Source organism: Mustela erminea, chromosome 12 (genome assembly GCF_009829155.1).
Source record: "Mustela erminea isolate mMusErm1 chromosome 12, mMusErm1.Pri, whole genome shotgun sequence".
Classification (NCBI taxonomy): domain Eukaryota; kingdom Metazoa; phylum Chordata; class Mammalia; order Carnivora; family Mustelidae; genus Mustela; species Mustela erminea.
In genome coordinates this window covers 32882240-32895518 of record NC_045625.1, presented here as the reverse complement: position 1 = coordinate 32895518, position 13279 = coordinate 32882240, and the positions used below count along the sequence as shown (strand labels likewise).

General features: G+C 43.8%; 1 long non-coding RNA gene across 1 annotated transcript; it reads left to right on the top strand.

Annotated features, from left to right (window-relative positions):
* The first annotated feature begins 774 nt into the window (after positions 1–774).
* Positions 775–11611, top strand: LOC116570139. The gene is made up of 3 exons (XR_004277294.1): positions 775–786; positions 823–824; positions 11555–11611. It is a non-coding gene; the product is annotated as an uncharacterized LOC116570139 (long non-coding RNA).
* Positions 11612–13279: the final 1668 nt, after the last annotated feature.

The window sequence follows — 13279 nt, the reverse complement described above, 5'->3', positions numbered from 1 at the left end:
CATTGGGGCCGGGAATACCTGCTGGAATGTAGTCTAGAAGGGGCGGGGCTGAGGTCAATTTTCAGGACCTGGTCATCTTTAAAATAATAGTCTTGCTTAGAGGTTCAAAATACGGGCTTTGGAGTCAGATCTGGGTTAGGTTCTAGCTCTGACATTTACCATTGGTTGCTGGAACAAGTTATGTAACCTCAGTTCGGTTTCTTCGGTAGGAAAAAAACGAGGATAATTACCGAACCACTTCCTGGGTTGTTAGAAAGATGAGCTGTAAAGGTTTTCAGCACAATGCCTGGCATATAGGAAGCTTCCAAAAAATAATAGCAGGTAGTAGCGGTAGTAGTGCCTGTCAAAAAAAAGATCAATGGATGATTCACCTGACTACTTCGAAAGTATGTCCTAGGGGCCAGAGCCTTAGATTTGAAATGGGAACCCCTGAATTCAAAACTCTCGCCTGCTGTGTGATATCAACCAAATGTAGCCCCTGGTATCAAAGCTGGTGTGCATGAACTTGGCTATATTTTCCATGAAATATTCCTTAAGTGTGGATGAAAAGCCACCAGGTAGACAGTGGGTTTGTATTTGGGCCAAATCCTGACTTCCCAAAGGTGTCGTAAATGGAGCATTTTGCAAGAAACATTGCTTGCTTTCCCAAGAATGTATGCCTTTTCTTTTTTAATTACAAATGAAGTTTAATTAAACCAGGAAACCGGAAACACATTGTTTTAATTACTACGTATACCATTTAGGTCTAGTTTTCAGAACAGTCTGGCACACTGAGGTTTCATATTTGTTTTCCTTGGTTAAAATTTGAGTAGCACAATCTAGTGGTTCTAATCTATTGATCATATATATATATATATATATATATATATATTTTTTTTTTTTTAAAGCTGGAGAACATTATAAAAAGCAGATAAATGCTCAGATCTTCTGGTTGAACTGGAGACGGAGACCTCAAGTAATCCCTGTTCCCTTTCTCCTCAGATCCCCTTCTCTTCCTAACCATTGACCTTGTCCAGGTGACAAAATCTCAAATTCCATATAACACCAAAAGCACAAACAACAAAAGAAAAAAAACAGATAAATTAGACTTCATCAAAATTGAAAGCTTTTGTACATCAAAGAACAACATTAAGAAAATAAAAAAGGTAACTCACGGAATAGTAGAAAATATTTGCAAATCATGTATTGGGGAAGGGCCTAGTATCCAGAATACATAAAGAAATTTTACAACTCAATAACAAAAGGCAACCCGTTTTTATTTTTTTTTTAAAGATTTTATGTATTTATTTGACAGAGAGAAATCACAAGTAGATGGGGGAGCAGGCTCCCCGCTGAGCAGAGAGCCCAATGCGGGACTCAATCCCAGGACCCTGAGATCATGACCTGAGCCGAAGGCAGCGGTTTAACCCACTGAGCCACCCAGGCGCCCCGGCAACCCATTTTTAAATAAGCAAAGGACTTAAAGAGACATTCTTCTAAAGACTATATACAAATGGCCAACAGGCACGTGAAAAGATATTCATCACTGTTCATTAAGGAAATACAAGTCAAAAGCAGAGTGACGTAACACTTCACCACCACTAGGATGACTAGAATTAAGGAGGGGGGGTGGTAAATAACACAATAACAAGTGTTGGCAAGAATGTGGAGAAATTGGAGCCCTCAAACATGACTGGTAAGAATATAAAATGTTGCTATGGAAAACAGTTTGGCTATTCAAAAAGTTACACATAAAATTACCACATAAGTCACCAGTTTAACTCATTCTGTTTTATATAATGTTCTCCAGCTTAAATAAATTCTCTCTCTCTCAGTAGAGTAGAACCAATAAGTTGTGCTGCTCAAACTTTAACCACTGAACACTGGTGTGAAACCTCAGTGTGCCAGGTTGTTCTAAAACTCTGCCCCAGCAATTCCACATAGCCCAAAAAATTGAAAACAGGTGTTCAAACAAAAACTTGCATACGAGGGTTCACAGCAGTGCTACTCACAGTAACAGAAAGGTTAGAATTACCCAAATACCCATCAAATGATGAATGGATAAATGAAATGGGATATGCACATACAGAGTAATATTATTCAGCCAAAAAAGCAAGAGTACTGCTACATGCGGCAACATGGATGAACCTTGGAGACATTAGCATTCCTTTTTTATGAAACATTCAGAATAAGCAAAGTCATAGGGACAGAAAGCAGATCAATGGTTGCAAGGGGCTTAGGGGAGGGGGGGCTGGGGAGTGACTACTTAATAAGTATGAGGTTTCCTTTTGGGGTCATGAAATGTTCTGGAACTAGATAGTGGTGACAATTGTACAACACTGTGAATGCATTACATGTTACTAACGGTAAACTCTATTTTATAATAAATTTTAAAAGCAACTCAAATTCTGATGGGTCCCAGCCAGGTGATGGAAGTTAATGAACCTAGCCAGGTGTAAGACTCAGAGGAGTCTCGAAGTCGGGGGCTCAAAGTCCCTCTTAAAGGGAGCAGCTACCCCCCAGCTCCCACGGATAGTTGCCAAGGCAGAATTTAGGCCCATTTTTGCCAGACTAGCCAATGCGTCAGGAAAGTAACTGCTTCTCAAACTTTCATGCACTCAGTGATCTTGTTAAAACACAGATTGTGAATCGATAGGTCTGTGGTGGGACCTTCAGCAAGCTCCCTGGTGGGGCTGCCATTCCACCAACCACACTTTGAAAGGTGAGGGTCCAGCACAGAAGTTCTCAAACTTGAATACACATTGGAAACACCTGGGGAGTTTAACACTGATACTTCAGCACTACCCCCAGAAATTTTGACTTCATTGGTCAGAGGACTATAACTCTAATGGGCAGCAAACTTCGAAAGCCGACACCCTAGACGACCCTCTAGACTTTCCACAGCTCTAAGGACCTCTGAGACTATGCAGTATTGCCGAAGAACAAGATAACAGTTTTGAGAATAATTAGCCCCTAGTACCTTCTCCCCAACAAAGCCTTCCAAACCTGAAGGATGTGGACCATACCTAGTTCAGATTTTGTGACTCTTGACAGCCTGTTGGATTTTCTTTGACCAGTAACTCCTTCTTCTTTGGCATCCTGACTGTTGTTAGCAAGTTTCATGGAAATTGGGTCTGAGTTGTTAGCTGATACCTCAACCCGCTAAAATGAGACTCCTCCTTTAGAGAAAGGAAGAGTGCGTGCCCTGATCTGTACATCTCAGTCACAGAGTCTGAGCAGCATGAGTCATCTTGGTGGGGGCATGAAAGGAAAAGGGGCAAGGAGAATAGACCGGCGGATGTGTTCTTGCCTCTCCCCACTCACTGTCTCTGGAAAAACCTGTGACTACCTCTCTCCTCCTGCTTTGTACCTCTCCTCTCCCAAACCAACCATGATCCTGGCTGAAAGAGGGGTAATTAACAAGGAACAGAAAGAATTGAAAGCGTTAACCGGAGCCTGAAGAAGAACAGGCAGGCAAGAATGGAAGTCAGGAAGGGGAAGGAGAAACTTGGCAGCGTTTCCTGACGGGGCCTCCTCGCTTAGAGCATTGCTGGAGTTATTCATGCCTGAGATGACAGGATGTGAACGTATTTGTCTTTATGATCGAGCAAATAGTACATGTGTGCGGCTTTCTTTTTGATTTTTCCCCTGATTCCCCAGGGCTTTACCCCTTAATGTGGCCACTTTGAACATGGTTGGCATAAATTCACAGTAGAAGAACATCTGTGGCAAGGAGCACGCCAAGGCAGGGAACTGGGACAGGGGTGCAGCAGCACAGAACTTAGCCCAATCCTCCTGGCTCAAGCTATCTTGATTCAGTGATTAAGGAAATGTAGTCTCTTTTGGTTATGACTGACCCCCCTGGAGAAACTTCGATTTCAACCTCTCACCACCAAAAGATCAAGGGTTTGAGGCAAAACCATCATACTGAAACCTTGATTAATAAAATGTGTGTTCAAAGAGATTTAGAAAACATCTTAGATGTTCACAAGAATTTTTCCAGAAGCAGTAAGAAGTGGGAAGGCCTAAGTGATTCCACTTAGTACAGGGCCTGAGGAAAATGATTGTCAGCACTGGAAGCCCAAATCTTCTGTTAATCATGGACCTCCCCTACTCTGCATTTCCCAGATTCTGAATATGGTCTGGGGGACACGGTTTCTTCCTGCCTCTTCCAGGAAACCTGCCCTGACTCCCTCTCCTGAGTGTCTGTGAGCTTCATATGTGCTGGTGTTGTGACACTTACTCAACACACGAGAGGTGATTCCTACCTCCCATCCTTCCTAAATTATCAAGTCCTTGGGAGATGGGACTGTCTGATGTCTGATTCATCCTAGTATCTTCAAGTCCTACCATAGTGTCAGGTACAGAAGAGCTGCTCAGTACATACTTGTAGAATTAAATAAATAGAACGAATAATGGGGCACCTGGGTGGCTCAGTCGGTTAAGTGTCCAACCCTTGATCTCAGCTCAGGTCTTGATCTCAGCTCAGATCTTGATCTCAGGGTCATGAGTTCAAGCCCCACACTGGTCTCCACAGTAATGCTCAATGAACCTAGTTGGATGTCTCGACAGCACTGAAACTCAAGGTCCAAAGCTGAACCCTACAACCACCTCAGCTCTGCTTGTGCAGGTAATGGAATACTTTCCTCAAAACAGCAATCCCACTGTTGTCCAGCTTTGTCCATTATTCACTGTAATAATAATAATAGCAATAACAATAATAAACACTTATTTGGTGCTTACTGTGTACTCAGTGTTTCTTTAAGCATTTTAAATCAACCAATTTTCTAGTATCCTCACTATTCTCAGTTTATAGATAAGACAACTAAGGCCCAGAAATGTTAAGAAACTTGTTCAAGGTCCTACGTTCCTAAGTGACAGAGCTGGACTCAACCAGGCACAGACCAGCCTGGCAGGAATATTCTCCACCACTAAACTGTAAGTCCCTAGTTTAGAACGAGTCTTCCTCTTCCTTCCTCCAGTAGTGGTCCAGCCTAAGTCAGTCCTTGCAATGAAATCAGGTCCTGGCAATGCCCCACGCGCTAACCAAGGTGCTTGAAGTAGACAGGACTGTCTCTGCCCGAAGCTTGGTCCCAGAGTCATTGTAGAACTATCTTGCCAATGGCCAGCGGAAGACGAATGTGGTCCAGGGTTCATCTATTACGTGGATGAGATCCAATCCAGATAATGGGGTTACAGGGTTGTGGTTTCCTGTTTTCTTACTACCCCCAATTGGGGTTTTCCTTTCAATTACCTTTATAACAAGTGTGGTTGCAGCTTCAAACCGCAAACCACTTATATTTTATTGGCAAGGACTTCTTCTAATAGTTATAATTCCGTTAAACAGAGGAACTCTTTATACTTGTTTTTACAGTTTTTATATTTGGAAAACTGGCTCTTTCCACCCCTCACCCCTTTTCTGGTCCCACTGCTCCTGGTCTACCTTAGCTCCTATCATCTCTTGCCTGAACAGCCTCTAACTGTTCTACCAGCCTCCAGGCTGACCACTTCTGGTCCATCTCTCACTTGGCCTTATAGTGCTGTCTTCCTAAAGCACGCCCTGGACCATGGCACTCATCTGCTCACCATTATTTGTGCCTAGTTGAACTCAGCTCTGCCACTTATTAGTTTATGCCCTGGAACAAGTTACTTAATGTCTCTGGACCTCAGTTGTCCCAGCTACCAACTGGTATTGGTGAGTATACTCATTGAGTAGTTATGATTTTTTTTTTACAAAATCAAGATCCATTCTTGGAAGAATGGAACTGTGGGCCAAATATAAAATCAAGTGTGCTAAGTGTGAACCTCCTCATTTCAGTTCAAACATTCTGTCCAGGTGTTTGAGGAAGTGGCCTCCTTCTGCATATGTGGGAGGTGGCCTTAGCTGACCTCCAGGAACATCCAACCTTCAGTGTCTGATTTTCAGTTTAGGTAGAACTCTCTTGAGAAGCGTTCACGCAAAACAGTCTGAAGGTCCTGGTGTCCCACCAACTCTGTGTGAGCCAACATGTGACACGACTGATAAAAAGATAATGTGAGTAGAAGTAACAAGAACAAAGGTAGGGCATCTGAATTGTGGGAGATGTTTGTCCTGCTGTTTTCAGCTGTTCAGACCACATCTGGAGCGTGTGCCCACTTTCTGAACAACACACATGGAATCAAGAGAGCCATCCATGTGGCCAGGATGGGGAGGGCTAAGAAACCCTCTCATAGGAAGAAAAGTGCTGGGAGGGAGGCCAATTCAGAAGATTTGTTCACTAGGCAGAATTGCTTCTTCCCTCACAGCCCCAGACCCAGGACTATACTCCAAGCCTGCTCCAGGGGCCCTGCCTCTCTCCGGAGTTGAAGAGAGAAGTGGCCACAGGGTGAGAGTCTGACCCGAGATCCACACACAGGAAGATACTGAAGACTCTCTAGTGTAGGCAATGCAAGCTGCCATGGGGTCCAGGCTGGTCATGAAAACAAATGAAGCAAGTTAAGCCCCTGCCCTTTAAACATATAAAAATGTCCTGACTTCCACAGATAAATATGTTGTGCCCTCTGCTGCCTTAAACAAATGACTTGCTCTCTTATTTTTCCTTTCCTGATGAGAAAAATGTTTGTTTTTGTTCTTACAATAAGAAAAACGACAGCACACACGTAGTGAGAGATGGCATCACCTCATTCATGGGAGTGGGAGTGGGATCAGCCTCACTGCTGGGGTGGGAGTTGGGAGCTGAAGGGACAGCCGATGGCACTGCAGGAGGCCAAATGAGGTCAAGCCTTCCAGTTTGTTCAAGAAGAGCTAACATTCTGGGGTTTTATGTGGAATTTTCACATCTCTAAATGTTGATGTTCAGAAAATATCATGCAAGCTTACATCCCTCTAGAACATCCCAGCTGCGGTCTGCTTAACTTGGCCTGTATCCCTGCGGTTGGCGCTCACACCCACGGAGGCAGCCATGGGTCCCCCTGGACTGCTCTGACTGCTAGAAATGCACTCTCCCAACTAAATGGAAATCAATCGTTTCATAGCACAATGGCCCAAGCACTCTTGACCTGCCTGTCCTCTAGGCCTCTGCTCTCTAGGCCATTTCATTCATGCATTCACTCATTTACACACACACACACACACACTCTCCACGGACTCTGTTTCACATCTGTTGAACCCAGTAGATGATGATGTGAGTTCCCCATGAGTAGAAAACCTATTTTATCCCTGAGTCCTTTGGTGTCTCCCTCCCACACAAGGCCTGCGTGGGAACACTTCAGCTTCCCTGTTCCTCACAAGGATGCAGGCTGCCCAGGAAGTAAGTTCCCTCCTGGATCACGTGTGTAGCATTCCTCCTAGGCAGCAGCCTGGTGCGGTGAGTGGGCACATGGCCATTTATTGGACCCGTGGTCCTGGGCAAGTCACTGATGTCCCAGCCTAGGCCTTCCCGTGTGCTAAAACAGGGGCATTAGCTCCCACTTAATGGCCTATTTTGAGGTATTTATGAATCGTTTTTTGGGGAGCCTGGGGGGCTCCGTAAGGTAAGCTGCTGCCTTGGGCTCAGGACATGATCTCAGGGTCCAGACGTGGAGCCCTGCATCAGGGCTTTTTGCTCAGCGAGGAGTTTGCTATTCTCTCTCCCCCGCCCCTCCCCCACTCAAGTTATCTCACTCTCTTTCCTCTCTCTCAAATTAATAAATAAAATCTTTTTTAAAAAATCCTTTGTTAAGGGAAAGTGCTACACAGTGTCCAGACAAGTGGTATTGACATGGAGTAGAAGTGGGAGTTCCACAAGAGTAGGTTTGAATCCAGGATCAGCCACTTTGGGCAGCTTATTTAATCGCTAGAGGCTTCCATTTCCTCATCTGTAAAATGGGATACAACTGCCTAGTGTACAGTCCCGCTCTTGAAGTTTGAAATTAGAAAAAATGGTGCACGCGGAAGGCACCTGGGGAGAGGCAGCCGCTCTTGCAGCTAATGACCAGTAGGGGGCACCAAGCTACTTATAAATGAAATTCGCCTGGCGTCCCGGCCGCGAGCGCACGAAAGCCTCTCTACAAAGGCCGCGGGGATCCACAAGTGTGTGGATTTGCGCACACGTTAAAATTTATTTTACACTGTAGTATTTGAGGGGTCGTTTATTTAAAGCAGCACAGAGTGGTGTTAAGAGCTCCTCACAGAAGGCTGCTTGTCCTTGCCCGGGTCCTCGTGCTCTGTGACCGGCGTCTGGACCCACTTTTGCAAAGGGAGACGGTCGGGCCAGGTGATCTCTGGAGGCCCCGCTAGCTGTCGGTGACTAAGATTCTGGGGCAAATACTCTTCCAGAAACATGCAGGCCGGGGGCAGGGGGTTGGACACGGGGACCCTGAACTAAACGACCCGGATGCCCTCGCGGGGGCCGGGTGTGACGCCTCCCACACCGTCAAGGGAAGCCACGCAGGGCTAATCCCGGTGTCACAAAGAAGTGCGGCGAGGGCCGTCGGGTGGTGGCGGTGTTTTTCTGCGGGCGCGCACTCGGCGCTCATCTTCTTTTGTGCCGGCTGCTGCCGAAGCCACGGAGACCACCCAGCCTGACAAAGAAAGAAATTCCTGTCTGCAGTTGACAGCCCTCAGGTTGACGGCTTTCCATTTGCCCCGGAGGCTGTCACTTGCGGAACAATGGCTAGAAGCAGGGTGGCTCTCACCTGAGTCTGGCGCTGCCGCGGGGGGAGGGGCGCAGACTCGGATTGTTGCGGGGGGCGGGGGGGGGGGGGGGGGGGCGCTGGTGTCTGTCCTTCCAGGTTGGGAAGGCTCTAAGATCACTCCGGCCTGCAGCAGACAAGCTTGGAGAGGATGTGGAGGGCGGTTTCCCCCGTGGACAGTGTCTCACTCCACAGATCAGGAAGCAGCAAGCACTGACGACGTGACTCTTTGCTAAAAAAAAAAAAAAAAAAAAAAAAAAGGAATGTATATACACAAAAACAGAAATCAATTTTTAAAGCATTAAGTCGGGCGAAAGAAATCCGACAGAAAAGTACCTACAGTATAATCCCATTTCTAGAACCTTCTACAGCAGACAAAACTGTGGTGATAGAAATCAGATCCACGGCTACCTCGCTCGGAGAGGTAAAAGTTGACTACGGAGAGACATGAAGGGAGTTTCTGGGGGTGGAAACGTTCTCATCTTAAGTGGTGAGGACATGGGTGCACATGCCTCTCTAAAATTCAGTGAACTGCACACTTAAAAGTGCACTGTACTGTACAAAAATTACATTTCAATAACACTGATTAAGCCGGAATTGCAAGGAATAGTTATGACTTTTCTCATTCTCAAAAGAAATATATGTCCACACTAGAAGAATGAGAAAATACACATAATGTTTTTTCAAAAAGAAAGAAAAATCATCCACAAGCCCATTACCCAGAGGTAACCATGGTTATCATTTTGATATTGATAGGATCAGATCTTAATTTTCACAAAAATGAGATGATACAGCTTGTAATCCTCTTTCTTTTGCATTGAATTGGCAATATAGGCATATAGTTAAGAAAAAGAGATGTACCATTTATGAACAGCTTGCTCCTATATTAATCGGTATTTTCAATATAATAGGATATTATGAACATTTTTCCATGCCATTAAAATTTTTCTGTCATTTTGAAGCAGACATTTGACTGAAGTATAACAACAACAACAAAAAAACCCAGAAATATGCAAAAATTTTAAGTGTAAGGCTCAAAGTGTTTTCACAAATGAGATCTACTTTTACATGCAGCACCAGTATAAAATCATAGGTCATTACCCAGCACCCCAAAAACCTTTTGGATCCTCTCCTCAGTACTGTCTCCTCTCCCCCAAAATAAACCACTATCCTGCCTTCTAATTTCTAATGAGTTTTTCCTGGTGTGTGAACTTTTATGATGGAATTATGTGGTGTTCATTCTCATGTCTATATTTCTTCACTGGACAGTAGAGGAATGAGATTCATTCATGTTGTTGCATTTGGCAACAGTTCATTCACACTTACTATTACCATAGAGTATACATTTGTGTAAACGTATGACAATTTATTGATCCATTCTATTGTTGATAGACACATGGGTTGTTTCCAGGTTTTGGCTATTATAGCTGCTATAACTTCTTTAGATGTCTTTTGGTGAACATATGTATATATTTCTGGTGCATATATGCTTAGGAGTGCAAATACTAGGTTGCAGGATATGCAAATGTTTAGCATTAGTAGAAAATACCGGATAGTCTCCAAAATGGTCGCCTCAATTTACATTCTTGCCTGCAGTGTATGAGTTCCAATTGTTCTACATTCTTACCAACAATATCAATTATAATGACTATATAGCATTTCCTTATACGGATATGCCATACTTTATGTTTCCTGTAAATCAAGGGTTCTTAACCCTTTTTGTGCCACACACACACTGGTGTTCTGATAAAGCTTGAGGACCTCTTCTCAGAATATGACATAGTAAATGTGTGCTTCATTATTAACACACTGATAACCTCTAGCAGCAGGTCTAACAACCACAGAAACTTCGAATTTTCATAATAAGCATAAACAAAAATGTTTATTGGCTTTTGGTGCTTCCTCTCCTATGAAATGGGTATCTTGGCCTTTGCCCAATTTTTTAAAGATTTTATTTATTTATTTGACAGAGGGAGAAAAAGCGAGAGAGGAAACACAAGCAGGGGGAATGGGAGAGGGACAAGCATGCTTCCCGCTGAGCAGGGAACTCAATGCAATGCAATGAGGGGCTTGATCCCAGGACCCTGGGATCATGACATGAGCGGAAGGCAGACACTTAACGACTGAGTCACCCAGGCGCCCGTACCTTTGACAATTTTTAAAATGGCTTACTTATTTTCAAAATTTACGTAAGAATTCCTTGTATATTATAGATATTAATCTTACAGCAAAATGTCACAATTGTCATTAGCTTTGCCATTTTATGTTTTTTATAGTGTTTTAGAGTAGCTGTTTATATGTTTTAAATAATAGCTTTACTGAGAAATAATTCACCTGCAATAAAATTCACCCTCTTAAAGTATACAATTAAATGGTTTTTAGTACATTCGCAGTTATGAAACCATCATCATCCTCTAATTCCAGAATATTTTCAGCACCCAGGAAAAAACCTTGAACTCATTGGTAGTCATTGCCCAGAATTATCCCCAGACCCTGTAACTCCTGGTACCTCTAATTCACTTCCGTTCCTATTTTGGAAAGAATAATAGGAGTTGCCTATTCTGGACATTTCGTAAGAATACAGGAACATACACAAAATACACACACAACATGTGATGCTTTATGACTGGCTTCTTTCACTTGGCATAATGTTCTCAGGATTAATCTATGTTGCAGCATTTGTCAGTACTTTATGGCTTTTTGTGAGTGAATAATATCCCATTGTATGGGTAAACCAGATTTTGTTTATGCATTTATCACTTGATAGACATGTGGGTTATTCCTACTTTGGGGCCATTATGAATAACGCTGCTATGAACATTCAGGTACAAGTTTTTGTGTAGATGTGTATTTTCATTTCTTTTGGGTCTGTACCTAGGAGTGGAATTTCTAGGTCATGTGGTGACTCTAAATTTAACATCAGAGGAACTGCCAGACTGTTTTCCAAAGTGGCTGAGTATGTTTAAAATCCCACCAGCAACACATGAGGTATTTATGACTTTCTGATACATTGAAATTTTAAATTATTCCTAGTCAAATAAAGCAGTATTTTTCTTTATGGTATATGCCTTTGAGCCATTTCTAGAAAGGCTTTTATCACTCCAAGATGATAGAAATAGTCTATAAAATATGTGGGTTTTTTCCTATTAGTACTTTGCTATTTGTACTTCTATTGTAGTCACTGTTGTTGCTTTGTGTTAAAAATCTAAACCACCACTTGGAATCTACATGATGCAATGCCAGGTCTTCCTACTTTTTCTGCCACTTTGGTAGACTTCATTCAGTTCCATCTGCCTTATAATTCATGGCAAGTTTTCCCAGACTCTGGCCTCAGCTGTCAGACTTCAGAGGTGTGTGGTTTTGTTACTGGAATCTTTTTGTTTCTTCAGAAGTGTTTATGGCTGTTTCAGATACTTCCAGCCTTTATGTTTTTGAACATTATTTTTAAGGAAAGTGCTCATTTGAGTGCATTTTTCAGTGGTGTAAACATTTTATCAGGACGATAGGGCTGTGAATGGTGTTCTACACACGCTTTGCCTCATGCGTCTTGTCTTTTCCCATTTCTGCTGTCTAAATTTAGGGTGCATGGAAGCCCTGTATTTGGTGAGCAGACCGACTGATGAGGTAGGTGGGAAAGCGGGCTGGGGAGGCTGGGAGTCTAGGAGTCTTTGGGGAGCATTCATTAGGTCTTCAGCTTTTCCCATTTTTCTCACTCTCCCCACCATCTCAGAAACAGAAAGTGGGCTGTTTCCATTTATAATGGTGGAACCAAGCCTCATGTTTCCATCTTTTTGTAGTATTTTTAGTCTGTTTTATCCTTTTCACAATGCTGGAAGGTTAGACGGGGCTCAGGGCTCACTGGCTCCATCTGACCGATGAACAAACAGAGCCCCGGAGACAGTAAATGCCGGAACCATTAGACTAGACGTGGTAGAGCTGCATCTTAACCGTCCAGCACTCCTGACTCCAAGCCTTGAAAACCCCTGTTCAGCAAGGAAAGAGGGTCAAAGGTCTAGGGTGTGTACACATACAGCCCTCAAAAGGAATGTGGCGTTTTGTGGTTTGGGTTTTTCTTCCCCTTTCTGAGCACGCTTCGCATGCCAGCCAAGGGCGTGCAGCTGTGTGTCGGGGGCTGGAAGGGGGTGAGTTGCAGGGTTGCCTGTCATTCCTAAGCCATGTTATAAAGGAGGTCAAAGCACGGAACCTGGGCTGAAGCTCACAAGTCCCTTCTGGTCTTCTGCTGTCTCATCAGAACCGAGCTTCTGCGAGGGAATGACTTGGAATGAGACTCTCTGTAACGGTGGGAACTGGGCTTCCGAGTCACGTAACGTGGCTCCTTAAGTGGTTTAGGGCGATCTGCACGTGTGCTTCAAATTCATAAAACACCCCTCTTGTGGCAAGAGAGGCTGACAAACTCGGCTTCGCGGGCTCAAGAATAAATGAGAAGAGGAAGTCCTCACGTGCCTAAGACACTGCGCATCACAAGTGTCCTTCGTGGGGGGATAAAAAAACATTCCTGGGCAAATGCTCTGAGCGAATGCCAGTTACTGCCCACTGCTCATGAGAGTCTCGGTGAAAATTAGTGTACTTGAGGCTCCAAGAAGGATGAGGCCTGTGGCACACTAGGTTTGCACAGCATCTCTAAATC